Consider the following 17,333-nt stretch of genomic DNA (forward strand, 5'->3'; position numbering starts at 1 on the left):
TTACCTAGATACCTAATATGGCTTACAATTACAAATAATAAAGATATAAGAGATTTAAGCCAACTAAAATCTTAAGTCATTTTTTCCTTCAATAATATAAAAAAAAAAAACACTGACATTTACTGAGTACTTATTATGTGCCAATCACTGTTATATATTGTCTCTATATTATTTCCCTCCATCTTTACATGGCTTTCAGACCTAGGTAAAGAAAATTTGGCTTTTATCAAAGTTAAGAACGTCTGTTCTTAGAAAAACACTTAAAAGCATGACAACACAATTTACAGCATGGATAAACTATTTGTAAATTTCATATCTGATAAAGAACGTGTACCCAGAAAATATAAAGAACTCTCAAAACTCACTAAAAAGAAAGCAAACAAACCATTTGAGAAAACAAAACAGGCAAAAGATTTGAACAGGTTATTCACCAAAGAATTTATTTTTGGATCGTAAGTAAGCACATGAAAAGATGCTTACCATCATATTTGTTAGGTAAATACTAATTAAAACCACAATAAGATACACCTAAAAGAACATCTAAAATTCAAAAGACCAACAATATCAAGTATGGGAGGATATGGAAGAACACTGTCAGGGGGAATGTAAAATGTATTGGAAAACAGTTTGGCAGTTTCTTAAAGTTAAACATACAACTACTATATGACTCAAACATTTTATCCCTAGGTATTTACCTAAAAGAAATGGAGGCACATGTCTTTACAAAGACTTGTACACACATCTTCATAGCAGTTTTATTTGTAATGACCCAAAACTGGAAACAACCCAAATGTCTATCAACAGGTGAAGGGATTTCTAAAAAAGTGATATATCCATACAATGGAATACTAATCAGTATTTAAAAGGAGTAAATTATTAATACATGCAATAATATGGATGAATACCAGAATAATTATGGTGAAAAGAAGAAACCAGACAAAAAGGAGTACATATTGTATGATTCCATCTATATAGAATTCTAGGTCATGGAAGCTTTTGTAGAAATGAGCAACAACACTGTTTTGAGTTGCCTTATTTTTGAAAAGCATCCAAAGATTCAACAGATTTAAGTATCACAGCTTCTTTACAAGGCCTCTTCTCAAATCTAGCATTTATTGAGTGTTTATGCTCTGTCGAATAACTTTAATACTATTCTCCCCATTTTACAGATTAGGAGACAAGGTTTAGGAAATGTTGAGAAACTTGGCTCCAGGTCACATATAGCCTGGCGGTGCCAGGATTTGAAAACAAATCTGCTCAATTCCAAGGCTCAGGCACTTAACAGTCATGCTGTGTGCCTCCTTGAGGTGGAAATATTGATACTGAGTGGTAATCAAGAATATATTATTGGTATATAATTTGGAAATATTGCTACTGAGTGGTAATCAAGAAATGAGTAAACATTTATTTAGCACTTTCTATGTGTCAGATGCTGTAGGGGATTCAAAGAAATATGACATGGTTCCTGCTCCCATTCACCTCACCAAAAAAAAAAGCTTAGATTTAAATTAGCAACACAAGACACCTGAAAGCATAAAACAATGTAAAGTAGTGAGAATAGTCACATGAGTGTGAGACTCTTATGTGCTTCTCAGACTGTGCCTTTTCAGCATTTATTATCTCTAGCCCCTGTTCCTATCAGGAGTGAATGAATGAATGAAAACTTGGAATAGATCCAGTTGATTTTGCTGGACCCATGTTGTTTTGTTACGTTTTCTAAACATCAGAAAACCTTTTTTCCTTTTGTGAAGATAGTAGATGAGTGGAAGGATGATTCACCAGGAGGGAAAAGTCCCAGTTGGACAAGCTTGGAGCCATTGAGATAACCTGTTTAAAAAGAGCTCTAGATCTCAATTATGACATTTGAACCCTGGATTTTGGAAATCATCATTTTTGACAGGCAAAATATGATTTTTCAGTGTTACCTTAAAAATTCTTTATGAGATTTAGCAGTTTTTTTACCTGTTTATTGGCCATTTCTGTTTTTGTTTTGTGAATTGTTTGTTTATGTCCTTTGTCCATTTTTCTTTTGGATTTTTTGTCTTATTGATTTGTAGGTGTTCTTTAAGCTGCATTTTAGACAAATTGAATTTAGGTAATGTACATGTAAAAATGTCCAGTAGATTATTGAAGACGCAGGACAAGGTCTTCAAGGAAAAGAGTACAAAAGAGCAAAAGCAGAGAAGTGAAACACAGCTCAAAGAGGAAAAGGATTCAGCAGAGGCAAAGACATATTCAGAATGACCTGGAAAAACATGTCCTCAGATGACCCTTCCCAGTCATACTTCCTTTTACTATCTAATTTAGTGTGGCAAGCTTGATTACCAGAAGTCCAGTCTTTTTTTAATTCTCCTCCCCAAGTATACACAGGAAGGCCTTGGGGTGCTAATTTATGTCACAGTGTCTTTCTTGCTTTTCGCTTAGTGTACCCAAAACTCAACATGCCGTCTTGAGAATAGAGAACTCAGAGCTGCCCCAGTACTGTAACTCAAGAACATGTTACTGGTAGAGTGACCAAAATGCCTGTGTACTGCCTTCTGAACCCTGGGCAGTCTGAAGACATGCCCTTGACCAGGCCATGCTCTCATTGCCCTTCGACCTCCCACATCATTACTACTGTTGCTCCAGCGGAACCTCATGTTGCTTTCTGCTGACCCCAAGCAGCCAGATGGCTGAGGCTCAAGTGGGCTACCTGCTCTAATAATTGCCACCAGCGATATTGCAGATCCCAACCCAGGCTAGGATGGTTCCTCGTTGTGCAGAGGAGGGATACTCAATTCTTCTTAGTCAAATGGGATCTACGCCCAAACTGGTCCAGCCTCACCACCTTCAAACTCTTATGATTCATGCTCACACCTCCCTAGGCTCCAAGGTTGCTGTCAGGATGGCAGTATTGGGGGTGGCTTCACTAATGCGTCCAGATACAAGGTTTACTTTTCCTGGCTGATCTCTTGGCCTCTTTTCCATCTTCCCAGTAAATTATCTCCCTGGGATCTTGTTGCTCTTTACTGTTTTGGAAGTTGGGTTGGAAACCCCTAAGTCCACCAAAAAACTTTGATTCATTTGAATTTGAGGGGGAAAGAGATGGGTTCTCACTTCCATTCTTCCCAAGAGGAATGTTTTGAGGCTTCTGACCAACACCCTCATTCCCAGCAGCTTCTAAATTTTCTACAGTAATGAATATGTGGGGAGGGAAGCGGAGTGTCTGGTGCTGTCAAAATGTCCTGTTGCAACACAGAAAATACCTTCTCTCACTCTCTTAACCAGGCAAAAGTAACATGAAATGCTGACTCCCCACCACAGGCAGATTTACCAAGACATTAATGAAGCTTAAGCATCAAGGCCCCTAATGTGCCCTTCCCAAGGGGTAAGAAAAGACTGGTGTTTACAGGCCCACACGTTTTTGTGAAATTTGCAAAAGAAAGATTTAAAAAATTATTTTTCTTAAAGAAGCTCTTTTCTCCAAATTATATAAACTTTAGGCTCCACAAAACTGGGCCCATCCCTTATCTCAGGAAAAACCTCATGAAGAGTTTTTGTCATTGCTTTAAATGTTAAGGAGCAAGGTATCATCATGGAAAAGAACCAACTTAATTCAATCCTGCTTCCACTTTTACTTGCTGTGTAATGTTAGGCATGCTGACCTCTCCGGATCTCAGGCTCTTCAGCTAGGAAATGAAGATAATAACACATACCTTGTAGGGTTATTGTGGGAATTAGAGTACCTAATGTGGTATTGGCACATAGTAGGCAATCAGAAAACCCTGTGTGTTGTTGCAGTTATTATTTTGTTAGCTGTAAACAGATCTGTTTTGCTCATTTCCCATGTTTCCTACACACTTTATTTGTTCCTACTTCTATCCTAGATCTGACTGAAGAGCCTTGAACATGAAGGGAGAAGAAGCCAGAAGAACTGGCCTATGCTCTCAAGGATTCACTTGCTAAGCACTATTTTCTCTTTTTCTACAAATTTGAGGCTTTCTGGGTGACTGGATTGCCTTGCTGTTCCCAATGTCATACTCTAAAAACAAATTCATACATAGGCAAGAAGAGTAGAAAAATGTCCTTCACAACTGCTGACTTTTTGTCTGAATCTCAAAGAGAAAATCTGATCTTGAAAGTAAAAGATAAGGAGTTGTCATTCTTTCAAAAGCTTTTGGAAACTGACAAGGTGGTGGGCTTCAGTCCATATGCCAATATGCCAATTCAAGTGACCACACCCACCAACAAACTTTTCCCCCCATTTAAAGTCCCAAACAAATTTCTTCTTCCAAACTCATGTGATTCCTAAATCAGGTGAAGAAAAAACAAAGCAAGATATAATCACATCTGAAAAGATACGAATTACATAGGGGCTCGGTGAAAAAGACTCAGGAATGAAAAGCAGTATCTCAAATACCCTAAAGAAACTGTTTGGACAGAGGGGAAAGCCAAGGAGGTCAATTCATTTCTCATAATTGCTTAATTGACTGTTTTGCCTATGGGTCCCAATTCACTGAAGCCACAGCTTGTAACTGAAATGCTATTTTAGTTCAAGAAGACAGCACAACAATGAATCCTTCTATGAAAGGATTTCAGTCCAGTGCATTTAGTTCTACCTCAGATTTTCTAGATGAGTGCAAATGCTTGCCTCTGGATTTCCTGAGGACTTAAAATCAGCACAGAATATTTCAGTCATCCTGATTCAAGTCAATAAATATTTATGCAAAGCTCTAAGCTAGGCTAGGCACTATAATTGATTTGCAAATGGAATCTCTTCTTGTTGAATACATTAGTGAACTATTTAGCTTCCTTCTAATAACTTTTCCTTTCAAAGTCATTTTAGTAATTCATTTAATAAAATAATTAGTGTTTACTGCCATAAACTACATAGCACAGTGGGCATTTAAATGTTGATTATATTGAATAGCTAAGTGCTAAAAGGCACTTTCCAAATTGTTGATGCCAGAATTCTTGTTGAGTGAATTGAGTGGTGAAGGGCATAGCACTACTCCTTAAGGCAGATGGAAAATTGTGGCCAGAATAGTAAAACAGATACCAGATATTGGGTGTTCTCTGTGTGCTAGGCACTGTGCTAAACAATCCACATTCATTATCTCATTTAATGGGAACAATAAAATATGATGTAGATAATATAGCCATCTACAGATGAAGAAATTGAGATTTTGAGAGATTATGCAATTTGCCTTAGGACACAGAGATAGAAAGTGGCAACACCAATTTTCAACTCCAGGCAGTCTGACCCCAGAAGCCCTCATTTCTACCCTATTATACTGCCCTCAAATAGAGAGGCAGGCATTTCTCCAATGTTTCTAGGCACCCATCCACCAAGTGAGTCTGGTTCCTCAGTGGTTTTGGACCCTATACTAAAACCCCCTTTCTTAGTTCCCGCCATGTAGCCATCCCTTCCCTCCTTTCCTTCTAGCTCTGGTTGGACTCCTCACTTGTTGCCTCCTCTCTTGCCTGTTTCTGGGTAAGAAGTCAGGAATCCAGCTTAGCTCTTAGCTCTTGACTACTTGGTTACTACCCTTACCAGCCTAATCCAGTGTTGATGTAGGTCATGCAGTCAACAGTTATCATACATCTACTATGTCCTGGGCAATAAGAAGAGTTTTGTGTTGGTGATGGGGCATGGGGAAAATGTATGTAAATAAAAATGTAATAAGGCTTTAGCATGGATATACCTTGTTTTAGGAACCCAGAGCAAGAACCCATAGCTGGGGCAGTGGAGAGTGTCCAAACTAAAAGAATTGTGTTTTGAAGGACGAGTAGGGGTCCAGGCACAGACTATAGAAAAGTGGTAAGGAGTTCTATCTTTACCATATCTCTCAGTTAATCCTCCCATTTTTCTGGCCAATAAAGGCAGTTAAAGATGTGAAGCATAAAGATGCTGGGGCCCCCAGTTTCTCTCATAAACTTTCCTGGCAATTTATCTCTCTTTCAATTGAGAACCCAGGCCATTGAAAAGCCCAGCAAGAGTGAGGGACCCCCAGCTTCTTCCCCAAATAAAAGAGAGCTGTAACAGGATTCTGTCTAGGTTCTTGACTATGCTGCAGAAATATATTTCAGGATCACGTCAGGTTAGTTAGGCCAGTAACTTATTAAGGTAGGGAGGGAAGTGAAATAGGAGAAAATAACAGATCACGAGTCCCCGGTAGAGAGGCAGGGGCTGAAAAGTGATAAAGTGGACTGATTTACAGACTACAGTTTCCCGTTATAGATTATAAATGCCCAGGTTTTACTTGTGTATTGATCTATGCAGGGGGACATGGTGGGAGCAGGACAAAGAAGGAAAGAACAGGGGTCAAAAGGTAAGGGAGAGAGAGTTCAGCCTTTATGCTTGCTTTTTAAACCATTAATTATTCCACCTCTTTGCTAATGGCAGGGGAGGAGTCCCAACTCTTTGCCGTTTTGATTGATTGTCCCACATTTTGATTGATTGTCCCATAGGAGGGCCCAATAATAAGGCCAGAGGAGAATATCCAGGGTTTCCCCTGGCTTCCAGAGGAAATCTTATTCTGAATTGGATTTCTCACATGAGTCTTCCATCAACCATCTTGGGGTTATTGATGTCCATATGGACTTCCTGCCAGGTTCCAGATCCTTCTATTGATTCCCCATCTTACTAGCCTGCTTCAGAGCTTCTAGGATGTTAATTCATAGGTTGTAGTAAGGGGACATGGGTGACTGGCATTTCCCAGAAAATCCCTGACTGCTAACATTTATATGTCCCATCATCCCCTTTTCTACCTCCTCCTCATTCTTTTTCCACCTCTCTACCTCTAGAAGATGATGACTCTGAGGGACTTAAGACCAATCCAAGCCTTGGTGGATGTTAAGTCATAGCCTGGGGTGGATATAAGATGACCCCCTTCTTCTGTTAACAGGCTAATATCTAAGGAGAAAGTGACATAAATCAAGTACCTGTGGAATTCTATTAGTCTTTGTGGACTGAAGGGTAGGTAGGTATCTCAGATAACCTGTGGAATGGTGCAGAGCTTTAAAAGCAAAATTCTTGAACAAAGGCATTTACTAGGGAAGTGGATTTGGCTTAGCAGATAGAGCGTCTGCCTACCTCATGGGAGATCCAGGGTTCAAACCCAAGGCCTCCTGATCCGTGTGGTGAGCTGGCCCACGCACAGTGCTCATGTGTGCAAGGAGTGCCATACCACACAGGTGTGTCCCGCATGTAAGGGAGCCCCGCACGCAAGGAGTGCACTCAGTAAGGAGAGCCACCCCACATGAAAAAAGTGCAGCCTGCCCAGGTGTGGCACCGCACACACAGAGAGCTGATGCAGCAAGATGATGCAACAAAAAAGAGACACAGATTCCTGGTGCCACTAACAAGAATACAAGCAGACTCGGAAGAACACACAGCAAATGGACACAGAGAGCAACAACTGGGGAGCAGGGGAAAGGGAGAGAAATTTAAAAATAAATAAATTGAATAATTTAAAAAAACAAAAAAAAAAGGCATTTACTAGAATGTATAAAATCTAAAACCTTAATGAGGGGACCAGGAATTAGACAAATAGGCAAAAGGGCTCAGTCCCGAAATGCTTATGCAAGTACAGTTAACAAAGGAAAACCTTGCTAAGTTAGATGAAAAACTGGTCAACATTCTATGGAGCAATTAAACCACAATATCTTTGGGGCTGATTTCGCTAAAAGCTCTAAATTCATAAAACCTCCTCAAATCCTTCTGGGTAACCTCTTAATTTGCAGGGCTGTAGCACCCTTTTATCAGATGTGGGTGGTTAGTCAAATATACTTTGGAAACAAAGTTACAGTGCCCCTGAGAATCAGGTGGGGGCCAAACAGGGCTGCATGGTTTGACTCTACCTGCCTCCTGGAGAGTCTCCTTCCAAGATTAACTTTTGGAGGTTCTCAAAGTTTATCTTTGTAAGGGAGTGAGCTTTATCCTATACCAAAGTTGCTAGAATTGTGTACAAAGTAGGAGTAAATGGGCTCCAGGAGGCTTGTCCAGGCATACTGCCCATGATTTTTAGAGTGCAGGGAATCTTTTTGGCTTCTCAGAAAACGGATTTCCCTACTACTTAATACCCACCTGTGTCCTAGTTAGGCTAAAGTTAGTTCTAGCTGCTTTCACAACTTATGCTGCTTCTCTTACATGCAAAGGTCAGAGAACTATTTGTAAAACCAGGGTCAAGAAAAACCTTGAGGGCAAGGATTTTTCTTCCTCTTTACCTTTGTACTTCCAGTCCTGGTAAAGGTCCTGGCATATAGTAGGCATTCATTAAATTAAGTAAACATATAACATATACAAGCCTAACTAGACTCTAAATGCTTCTTGTTGATGATGCTTATCTGGTATTGGAATGTTATAAAATTGGGTAAATGGGATTTGTGAATTGCCTATTCAAATTTCAGTATCTTTTCAGAATGTAGGGCAATTTGCCCTCACATCTTTGAGTAAGTAAAGTTTTCTATAAATTTCTTCATTGCCCTGCATTTGTGAAGGTAAGTGCCCCAAATTGTGTTTCTTAGGAATGTTCAAAAGAGCTAATAACAAAGTGTTCTCAAATTTGGCTCACAAGGAGTCAAAGAATAACCATTTAAGACATTGGCCGCTTTTTAAGTGACCCCAAATTGCTTTGAAATCCTTTCAGTATGTATTGCAAAGATTAACCTGATTCAAATTCTAGAGGGATTTGGAGGTTTTCTTTTCTTGTGCTTGGATCCTTTCTTCACATATGATGGCTGCTTTGAACAGCTGTTCACTGATGTGTGTCACATCCAGCTGTTCCCTGCTCTGTCTCAGTCTGGCAGATCATTAAATCTAGGCAAGTGGGAAAACTGAAATAGGGATTGAATTTTGAGGAAATAAAGGTGCAAGAACAAACATTCAACAGCTACTTTCCCAGTAATGGAGCTCGCACAGACAAAAGGATGGCACATCACTGTATATCCCACCTTGCAATAAATTGATATTCTGTTCAATTGTACTGATGCCATGTAACACGATTTTGTCTAAGGAAAAAAAGTGTGATTTTCTTTGGGGGCAGTATTAACTTTGCAGTGATCAGAAATGAATGTAGAAATCTGTTGCTTTGTATTGTACTTGCTAGGCATTCACTGATACTTGCTTCAGACAAGTAGAGAAGAAGCCCTTTTCAGGACTGAAATATAATAATCACAGCTGATGGGCTCTTTGGGACTGCTACAAACTGTATAAAAATCATTCAAGTATATTCTTTACTTGGCATCTGTGAAATAGACTTAGGAGGAAGAATCTTATTGTAACACAACAGCATTTAACTATTGTATGTGTATGTGCGTGTGTGCAAGCGAGAGAGAGTGAGAGAGAGATAGTAAATGTTTGTCTTTGAGAAGCAATCTAGATCTTTAGAGAGAAGTCAGCCCCAGGTTGTATGAGCTGTGTGCTAAGGCAAAGACCAATTCTTTGGACAAGAACCGTATTCACTCTCCACCCTCTGACTGCCTTACAAGGGGACTGGAAGGACGCCAGAGCCCTCCAGCTCAGATATGGCTGTACTTAACAGTTACCGGAGCAGCTTGGATTCAATTATCTGGCATTAGTCATCATCCTAGCTCCCTGGGTGGGGCAGGATGCAATTTTGTTCTGACAAAAACTGCAACTAAAGGGAGAAAAAAAGAAAAAAATCTTTAGAATCAAATCGTACCAGATTTTCATAGCAAAGAGAAAAAATCCCCAGTGGGATAAACTGTATTTCCTGTTTTAGAGAAAGCTCTTGGGGAATGTAACTCACATTTACAGTGTCCTCGGAGACCACTGACTTCTCTGTCCCTGCCAAGTGGGAAGTTAAAGCGAATATTTTCCTTCTCCCCTCAAACTGGAAACCCGGTTTAACTCCAGAGAAATAGAGATTGCCTAAGATAGAATGTTTAGATTTTCTTGTTTACGGTTCATTCTGTCTGCAAAGCTATTTGCCCACATCCGTGTAGCTTCCCACCACTCTCTTTCTGTCCCTGCTTATGTCCCAGTACTCATATGTGCAGGGTTAAAGCAAGGTAACAAATTAGGATTTTGGTTTTATAGCCCTCCCCCAAACTCCTCCTCTTTGCATCTGGAAACCCGTTTCTCTGCATTTTTTCTATGAGTTTAGCAGGAACATTGTAGAAAATTTTAGAGATCAGTGAAACCCCAGCCTATAGAAAAGTAGGGCATAACAACTTAATGTACTTGGGAAAATCAATATGAAGGCTGTCAAAAGACATAGATTTTCCAGCTCTGTGACTTCTCAATGGCCCAGCAGCACTAGCAGCAGCTCTTGCTCACCACCAATTTGCATGTGTTCTCACAACCCGCAGATTTGGGTCTCTGATACTTTTTTCCACTAGGAGGAGCCCCGACACTTTGGACTACAGCTGCTTCTGAGACTTGAGGGATGGGGGGTGGGGAGGGGCGGATCTAAATGGGCCTGGAAACATCCTTCTCCTGCCAGAAAACAAGGATTCTTTAAAAATATATTAGGATCCGTGCTGAAAGGACAAATGAGCCAATTAAAAGGGTTCCCATTGGCTAAAATTTGAAAAATTAAGATTCAAATGATTATTTGTATTATTTTGAATTCACAGTGATAAATAAAAAAGTTAAAATAGTGTCAGGTAAAAAGGTAGATGTAAGACAGAATAATGGTGAATATGATTGGATTTCTCAATTTAATTTATTAATGAAAGTAATTAGTAAGAAAGCAAGAAATTTTTTTCTTTAATTAATTATATGTATTATAAAGGATAATTTTAAAAAGAGGCTTTTTATCTATATGACTCCCTCTCATATAGATGTAAAATGAACCCATGTAAAAGGTTGTTTTTTTAAGATTTATTTATTTCCCCCCCCTTTCCCTCCTCCTGCCCTGCTGTTTTTGCTGTCTGTGTTGTCTTCTCTTCTTATTTCCTCCCTTCTAGGATTCAGCAGGATTCAATCCTGGAGACCTCTGATGGGGAGAAAGGTTCCCTATCAATTATGCTACCTCAGTTCCTGGTTTCTGCTGTTCTTGACTCTCCCCTTGTCTCTCTTTTTTTTTTTTTTTTTTTTTTTTTTTTTTAAAGATTTATTTATTTTTATTTAATTTCCCCCCCTCCCCTGGTTGTCTGTTCTTGGTGTCTGTTTGCTGCGTCTTGTTTCTTTGTCCGCTTCTGTTGTCATCAGCGGCACCCGCTTCTGTTGTCGTCAGCGGCACGGGAAGTGTGGGCGGCGCCATTCCTGGGCAGGCTGCTCTTTCTTTTCACGCTGGGCGGCTCTCCTCACGGGCGCACTCCTTGCGCGTGGGGCTCCCCTACGCGGGGGCACCCTTGCGTGGCACGGCACTCCTTGCGCGCATCAGCACTGCGCATGGCCAGCTCCACACGGGTCAAGGAGGCCCGGGGTTTGAACCGCGGACCTCCCATATGGTAGACGGACGCCCTAACCACTGGGCCAAAGTCCGTTTCCCCCTTGTCTCTCTTTTGATGCATCATCATCTTGCTGTGTGACTCACTTGTATGGGCACTGACTCACCATGTGGGCACTCACGTGGGCACTGGCTTGCCACACGGGCACGCTTTCTCTTCTTCTTTTCTTACCAGGAGGCCCCATGGATTGAACCCAGGTCCTACCAAATGGTAGTCAGAAGCTCTATCACTTGAGCCACATCCGCTTCCCCTGAAAGATTTTATTTAACTCAATAATAAAATAATAAATGAGGGAACCAGCACAAAGTTATCACTGGGTCAAAGGAGAATTCAAAGAACCATACCTATATAGGCAATAAGCAATTATGAATTTACAAATGGATGCAAAATGAACTTATCCACAGGGCAATGATTAATCGCACAATTAATTTGTATTTCTATGGACAATAATCTTTTGTCTTATCATTAATTTTCCACAACTTAGAGAGTTTTTATGTATCTCAAAGACTCTGAAACCTAGAAAGGTATGCTAGTAAGGACAGCCAATAATATTTTAATTTTTTCTTCCCTATTTCCAATTCTTCCATAATTTTTTCCTGGAGAGTCTGTTTTTAAAGCACACAAATGTCCTTATTTCTAAGTCTGTATGTTGGAAAGTATAAACAGGGAACTATGAGAAAGCCAAATAACTCCAGAACAAGAAGATATTGTTCCAAGAACAAGGAAGGCTGATCAGCACCAGCAGTCACATGAACTAACCAGGAAAATGGAGGTTTGACAGTTAATCAGCATACACAATAAGCATGCAGCAAGAGTATGTTCCAAGACAATAAAGGAGCCAGACATTCCAAAAAAGAGAATTAACTTCATAAAGCTCAACCTCTTACTACCCAGAAGATATCTCGCCCTCTTTACTGTGCAAAATAGGGTTCAAAAAGCAGTAGCAGTGCTATCCCTTGAGAGCTTACTAGAAATGCAGAATCTCAGGCCTTGCCTTAGACCTTCTAAACCAGAGTCTGTAGTTGAACAAGATATCCAGGTGATGTGTATGCACCTTAAAGTTTCTAAAACCTGATCTAGATACCCTACTCAAGAGACAGAAATCTCCAAGAACACCTTCAGGCCAGACCGTTATAGTATAGTGATAACAGTGTTGATTAGGTACTGCAGACATAAAAACAGGAAGGAATATACATTTTGTAGCAAGAAATCAGGTTTCAAAAATTAAACTCTATGGGAAAGGCAATTAAAAGTAAAAGCGAGTTTTAACTATAATAGGGACTTAATCTAACAATCAGGAGTTTGGAGTTGAATCATTTTACACTGTATGATATGATTCTAAATCCATTTGAGAAGCAGTCCTTTGACCATCCAGACCCTGCAAGGTTGGTACTCAATATAATACTGTGTGTATATGTGTTTGGCTTCTTTTATAAGTTGCTTAAAACTTTTGCAAGAATCTGATATATTAGATTTGTGATCTTAATTATTTTTAGAGTGTTTAAGTTTATAATCAATGTTTAAATATGTAAAAATTTAACTTGTTAAATATGTAATTTGGATTATCAGTTGTATGAATAATGTGTGAATATTTAGAATAATAATTGTTTAATATTTAAAGAATTGTTAATTGCTTGATATATCCATCAGGTTTCTGCTGCAATATTGATGTATAAAAAGCAACCCTTCAGTCACTTATTTCATACTCATGAGCCTGCAGGTGAGCTGGGAACATTCTTCTTCAAGCTGCAAGTAAGATTACGTACTTCCATGTGTTTCTATTCTGGGACAAGCAGCTACTCAGGTCTCTTCTCATGGAAGACCACAAAAGTTTGAGAGGAGAGTGGAACCATGTGATGCCTTGTTGGCTCAAAACCGGCACACTCTCTTTTCTGCCTACATTCTATCCGTCAAAGTAAATCACATGACCAAGCCCAACATCACAGGGAGGGAGAACAATATTCTGCTCACAGTGAATCATGGCAAGGGTGAGGAGAGAAAGAAGAATTGGAAGTAAATAATGTAATCTACCACACTTAAATCCACGAGATTAAAATATCAGATTCTCAACAAAGCCCAAATAGCAGTGATCATTCTCCACGCAAAAAAGTCTCTCAGAAATAAAAGATCTCAGCTACAGCCAAGTTTTGAGTAGTTCAAGTCTCTTGTTTTTGTGGAGTCAAATGCAATACGATGTGAACTTATTACTTGATCTTAGCGTTTTTATAGCAAGGTTGCAAATTTACTCATGGTACAGAAAGTCAAAAGAGATGTAGTTTCTTTATTTAGTTTTTAACTGATTAGGTTGTCCCATGTAGCAGGTAGTGGGAAAAAGAAAACAAAACCCAACAAACTCAATTTAATCTGGTTTAAATGTAATTTAAAACTATCTCATTATATAATTCTCAGGTTCCCAGATTTCTCAGATTTTCATTCCTCATTGCTCACTTATCTGAAAGGTACAAGGAAGAGTGATACAGTTTACTGTGCAATCTGCGGTGAGAAGGGTCCCCATGGCCTTGTCCTGGTTCCTGGGTGTGCACTGGTTCGTATCTATTGGAGTTCACGCATGCCTTTCCCAAGTTTTGGCTACAGATTTCAGTGGCTGCTTAAGTTATGTTCTATTGTTTCTTGATTCCGTTTGCATCTAGTTGCTCTCCTTTGCTGGTTTGGCCTCCCTTCAGCAATTTCTGGTTGCAGACCCTTCTGAGTCTCTTCCCCATCCAGCCCCTGGCTGGCCGTCAATTTTGTACACTTCCAGTGTGGGATCATCTCCTCTCTTGCCGCAGCAAATCCATGGTTCTAACTCTTCATCCACACTTACATGGAAATAAATGTCTTTGGAGTGCAAATGAAGCCTTGCTTTCTCTCTCAGGAATCTCAGCACTCCAGTCTCCTAACCATGCCGGGACATCCCGTGCTGAGGTGGAGCCTTCAGCACAGCTCTTCCCAGAGTCCCAGATGCAGGAGCACCATGTTGAAGCATGAGTCTCTCACCATCTATCTTTCCCTCTCTGTTTCCTCTTTTCCTTCCCTCTATCCTCTGGACCGGAAGGAAGGTGTTTTCTTTTACTTTACTATTTTTAAAATCACATCCTCTTTCTATCACAGAGTAGGATGTTTTCTTGGCATAGAGATAGAGGCAAAAGAGGAAAAGTTCTGAATTGGTTTGCCAAGTCTGGCTCCTAACATGGCAAGGGGAAGCCAAAGAAAACATCTCCTCTTTCAGCTTCACAGTTGTTTCATTGCAAAATCCTAGTTTACATGTCAGAAGCTGATTTCTTTCTTTTTTTTTTTTTTTAAGATTTATTTATTTATTTAATTTCCCCCCCCTCCCCTGGTTGTCTGTTCTTGGTGTCTATTTGCTGCGTCTTGTTTCTTTGTCCGCTTCTGTTGTCGTCTGCGGCATGGGAAGTGTGGGCGGTGCCATTCCTGGGCAGGCTGCACTTTCTTTCACGCTGGGTGGCTCTCCTCACGGGCGCACTCCTTGCGCGTGGGGCTCCCCCACGCGGGGGACACCCTTGCGTGGCACTCCTTGCGCGCATCAGCACTGTGCATGGCCAGCTCCACTCGGGTCAAGGAGGCCCAGGGTTTGAACCGCGGGCCTCCCATGTGGTAGACGGACGCCCTAACCACTGGGCCAAAGTTCGTTTCCCAGAAGCTGATTTCTACCTCTTTGATTCCTAATACTTCCTCTCCTTCTAACATACAACCAGATGGATGCTTTGGGCTCTTTAAAGAGAAGATATGATTAGGGAAAACAATTGAGATAAAGCATATGAATTTTTCAAAAGCTGCTATTACTTAGACACTGTATTTGTCAGGGCTCTAGTTGAAGAGTATTTCAGAAAATCAGATTTGTTTCTACCTTTAGATCAATAACCTCCTTAGGGAATATACTGGAGAGCAAACTAGGACACTCATGACATGAAGGTGGACTTCTCCTGGCTTCTTCTCTTGGTCACAAGATAGCTGTCACTATTCCAGGCATGCTGATCTGACATCCTTCAGCAAGAAGAAAAGGATTTTCTTCTCATACTTCTCTTTCCTAGTAGAGAGTAAGAAATTTTCCAGAACTCTCGGCAGATATTCTGTTACAATTAATTCGTAGCCCTTGGGTCACATTCTCATTCTTAAACCAATGACTAACAAAGGTAAATGAGAATGCCATGATTAGTTTAGCTGGATTATGATTCACTCCCAGAGTCAACATCTGACATCCCTGAGGATGTTTCTGCCTGATATTTAAACAAGTTTGGCTTTATGATAGCAAGTCAGAAGAGAAGTATGCAGTTGGATCCAAGAGTCTGCGGCAGACGTCTGTGCGGAGGCCCACAACAGTGGACCTGCGTGGGCTGGGTCACTGCCTGTGTTTTGGAGAAGATCCTCCTTTGTAATTAATGCTTCCCTGTCACTACGGCTCCATGGCATAATGCAAAAAGTTGGATTCAAATTTCTGACTTTCACTTGCAAAATATGCCTGCCATTCCTTGGTACATGGTATTTTCACATAAAGCAAATTTTTGTTCCAAATTCTTACTACTTTGCTCCAAATGTTTTTGAAGAAAGAATAATGTGAGTCATCTTTTACAGGACCGGAAGTGTGAGTACCTCCCTTTAGAAATGGCACACAAATATATAACAAAAAATGGCAAGTCACTCTCATCATCATGTTTTAGGTTCCTTATGTAATAGTGACACAGCAATATAATAACACCACAAACAATAATAACTACTATTTATTGAATGTTAACTATGTGCCAGGCACTGGTTTGAGAATATTTGTGCATATGTATGTACGTATATATTCTTTATTTTTATTTGTTTTTATTTATTTATTTGGCGGTACCAGGGATTGAACCAAGGACCTTGTACATGTGAAGCAAGTGCTCAACCACTGAGCTACATTCATTCCATATAAATATATATTTAATCCTCATAACAATTACATAAATATCCCCATTTTTAAGATGAGGTAACTAAGCATTAGAGAAGTTATAGGAATTTTACACAGCTGGTTGCCTCTTGATAGGTTCAGAACCAGCCCACTTAAAGACCATAGCGCACTGCTCAACCTAAGCTCATGACCTAATCTGCTACAGATAACAAACCATGTGGGGAAGGAGAATGGGAAGAAAAATGAGAGATGTTTTCTAATTCGAAACTGAATACCATGGGGAGACAGTCAAAATTAATTTCTTAGCAGGCAAATCTTGAGTGATATTTTTAAAGAAGCATTATTGTTGAGGCTGTGTGGGGTCAAGTGCCAGCTTTGCCACTTAGTGGCTGAATAACTTTGGGCAAATTATTCAAGCTGTCTCTGCCTCAGTGTCCTTATGTATAAAATGGGGATAATAATCGTATCTAACTTACAGATCTACTGTGAAGATTAAATGAGCCGACACCAAATAGGTCTTTGAGAGTATGTAGAAATAACATGAGCAGGGAGTCAGGATGGGCTTGGGTTTGAATCCTGACTCTGTTACTGCCCAATTGTGTGACCATGGGCAAAATGCTAAGCTCTCTGTGCCTGGTATATAAGTTGGATTTTCTAATGTCTGAAATAGCTAGTGTTAATAAATGGGTTTAAAAAATCTGGCCTATTATAATATGTCAACAATATTACTCTTCCTCTATAATATAATCATTTCCTCCTATTGTGATAGGTCTGATTCACACCAAGTGGCTTATTAAAAGGCTGATGTTACTCTGAGTATAGCAACTCAGACTCTTTTGCCTTGAAGATAACTAGAACTCAGGATAGTATCTCAAATCAATATCTGGCCCAAAGGTGTATCATAGGTAAAACATATAGTACAAAAGTAAGGGTGGAAAGTTAGGAAAAATGATAACAATTATCTACTAGGTATTTTATTTTCTGAATTTCTTGGCAATGACTCTTGATATGCGACTAGGAAACAAAGATACATGGC

The sequence above is a fragment of the Dasypus novemcinctus genome, chromosome 5 (genome assembly GCF_030445035.2).
Source record: "Dasypus novemcinctus isolate mDasNov1 chromosome 5, mDasNov1.1.hap2, whole genome shotgun sequence".
NCBI lineage: Eukaryota > Metazoa > Chordata > Mammalia > Cingulata > Dasypodidae > Dasypus > Dasypus novemcinctus.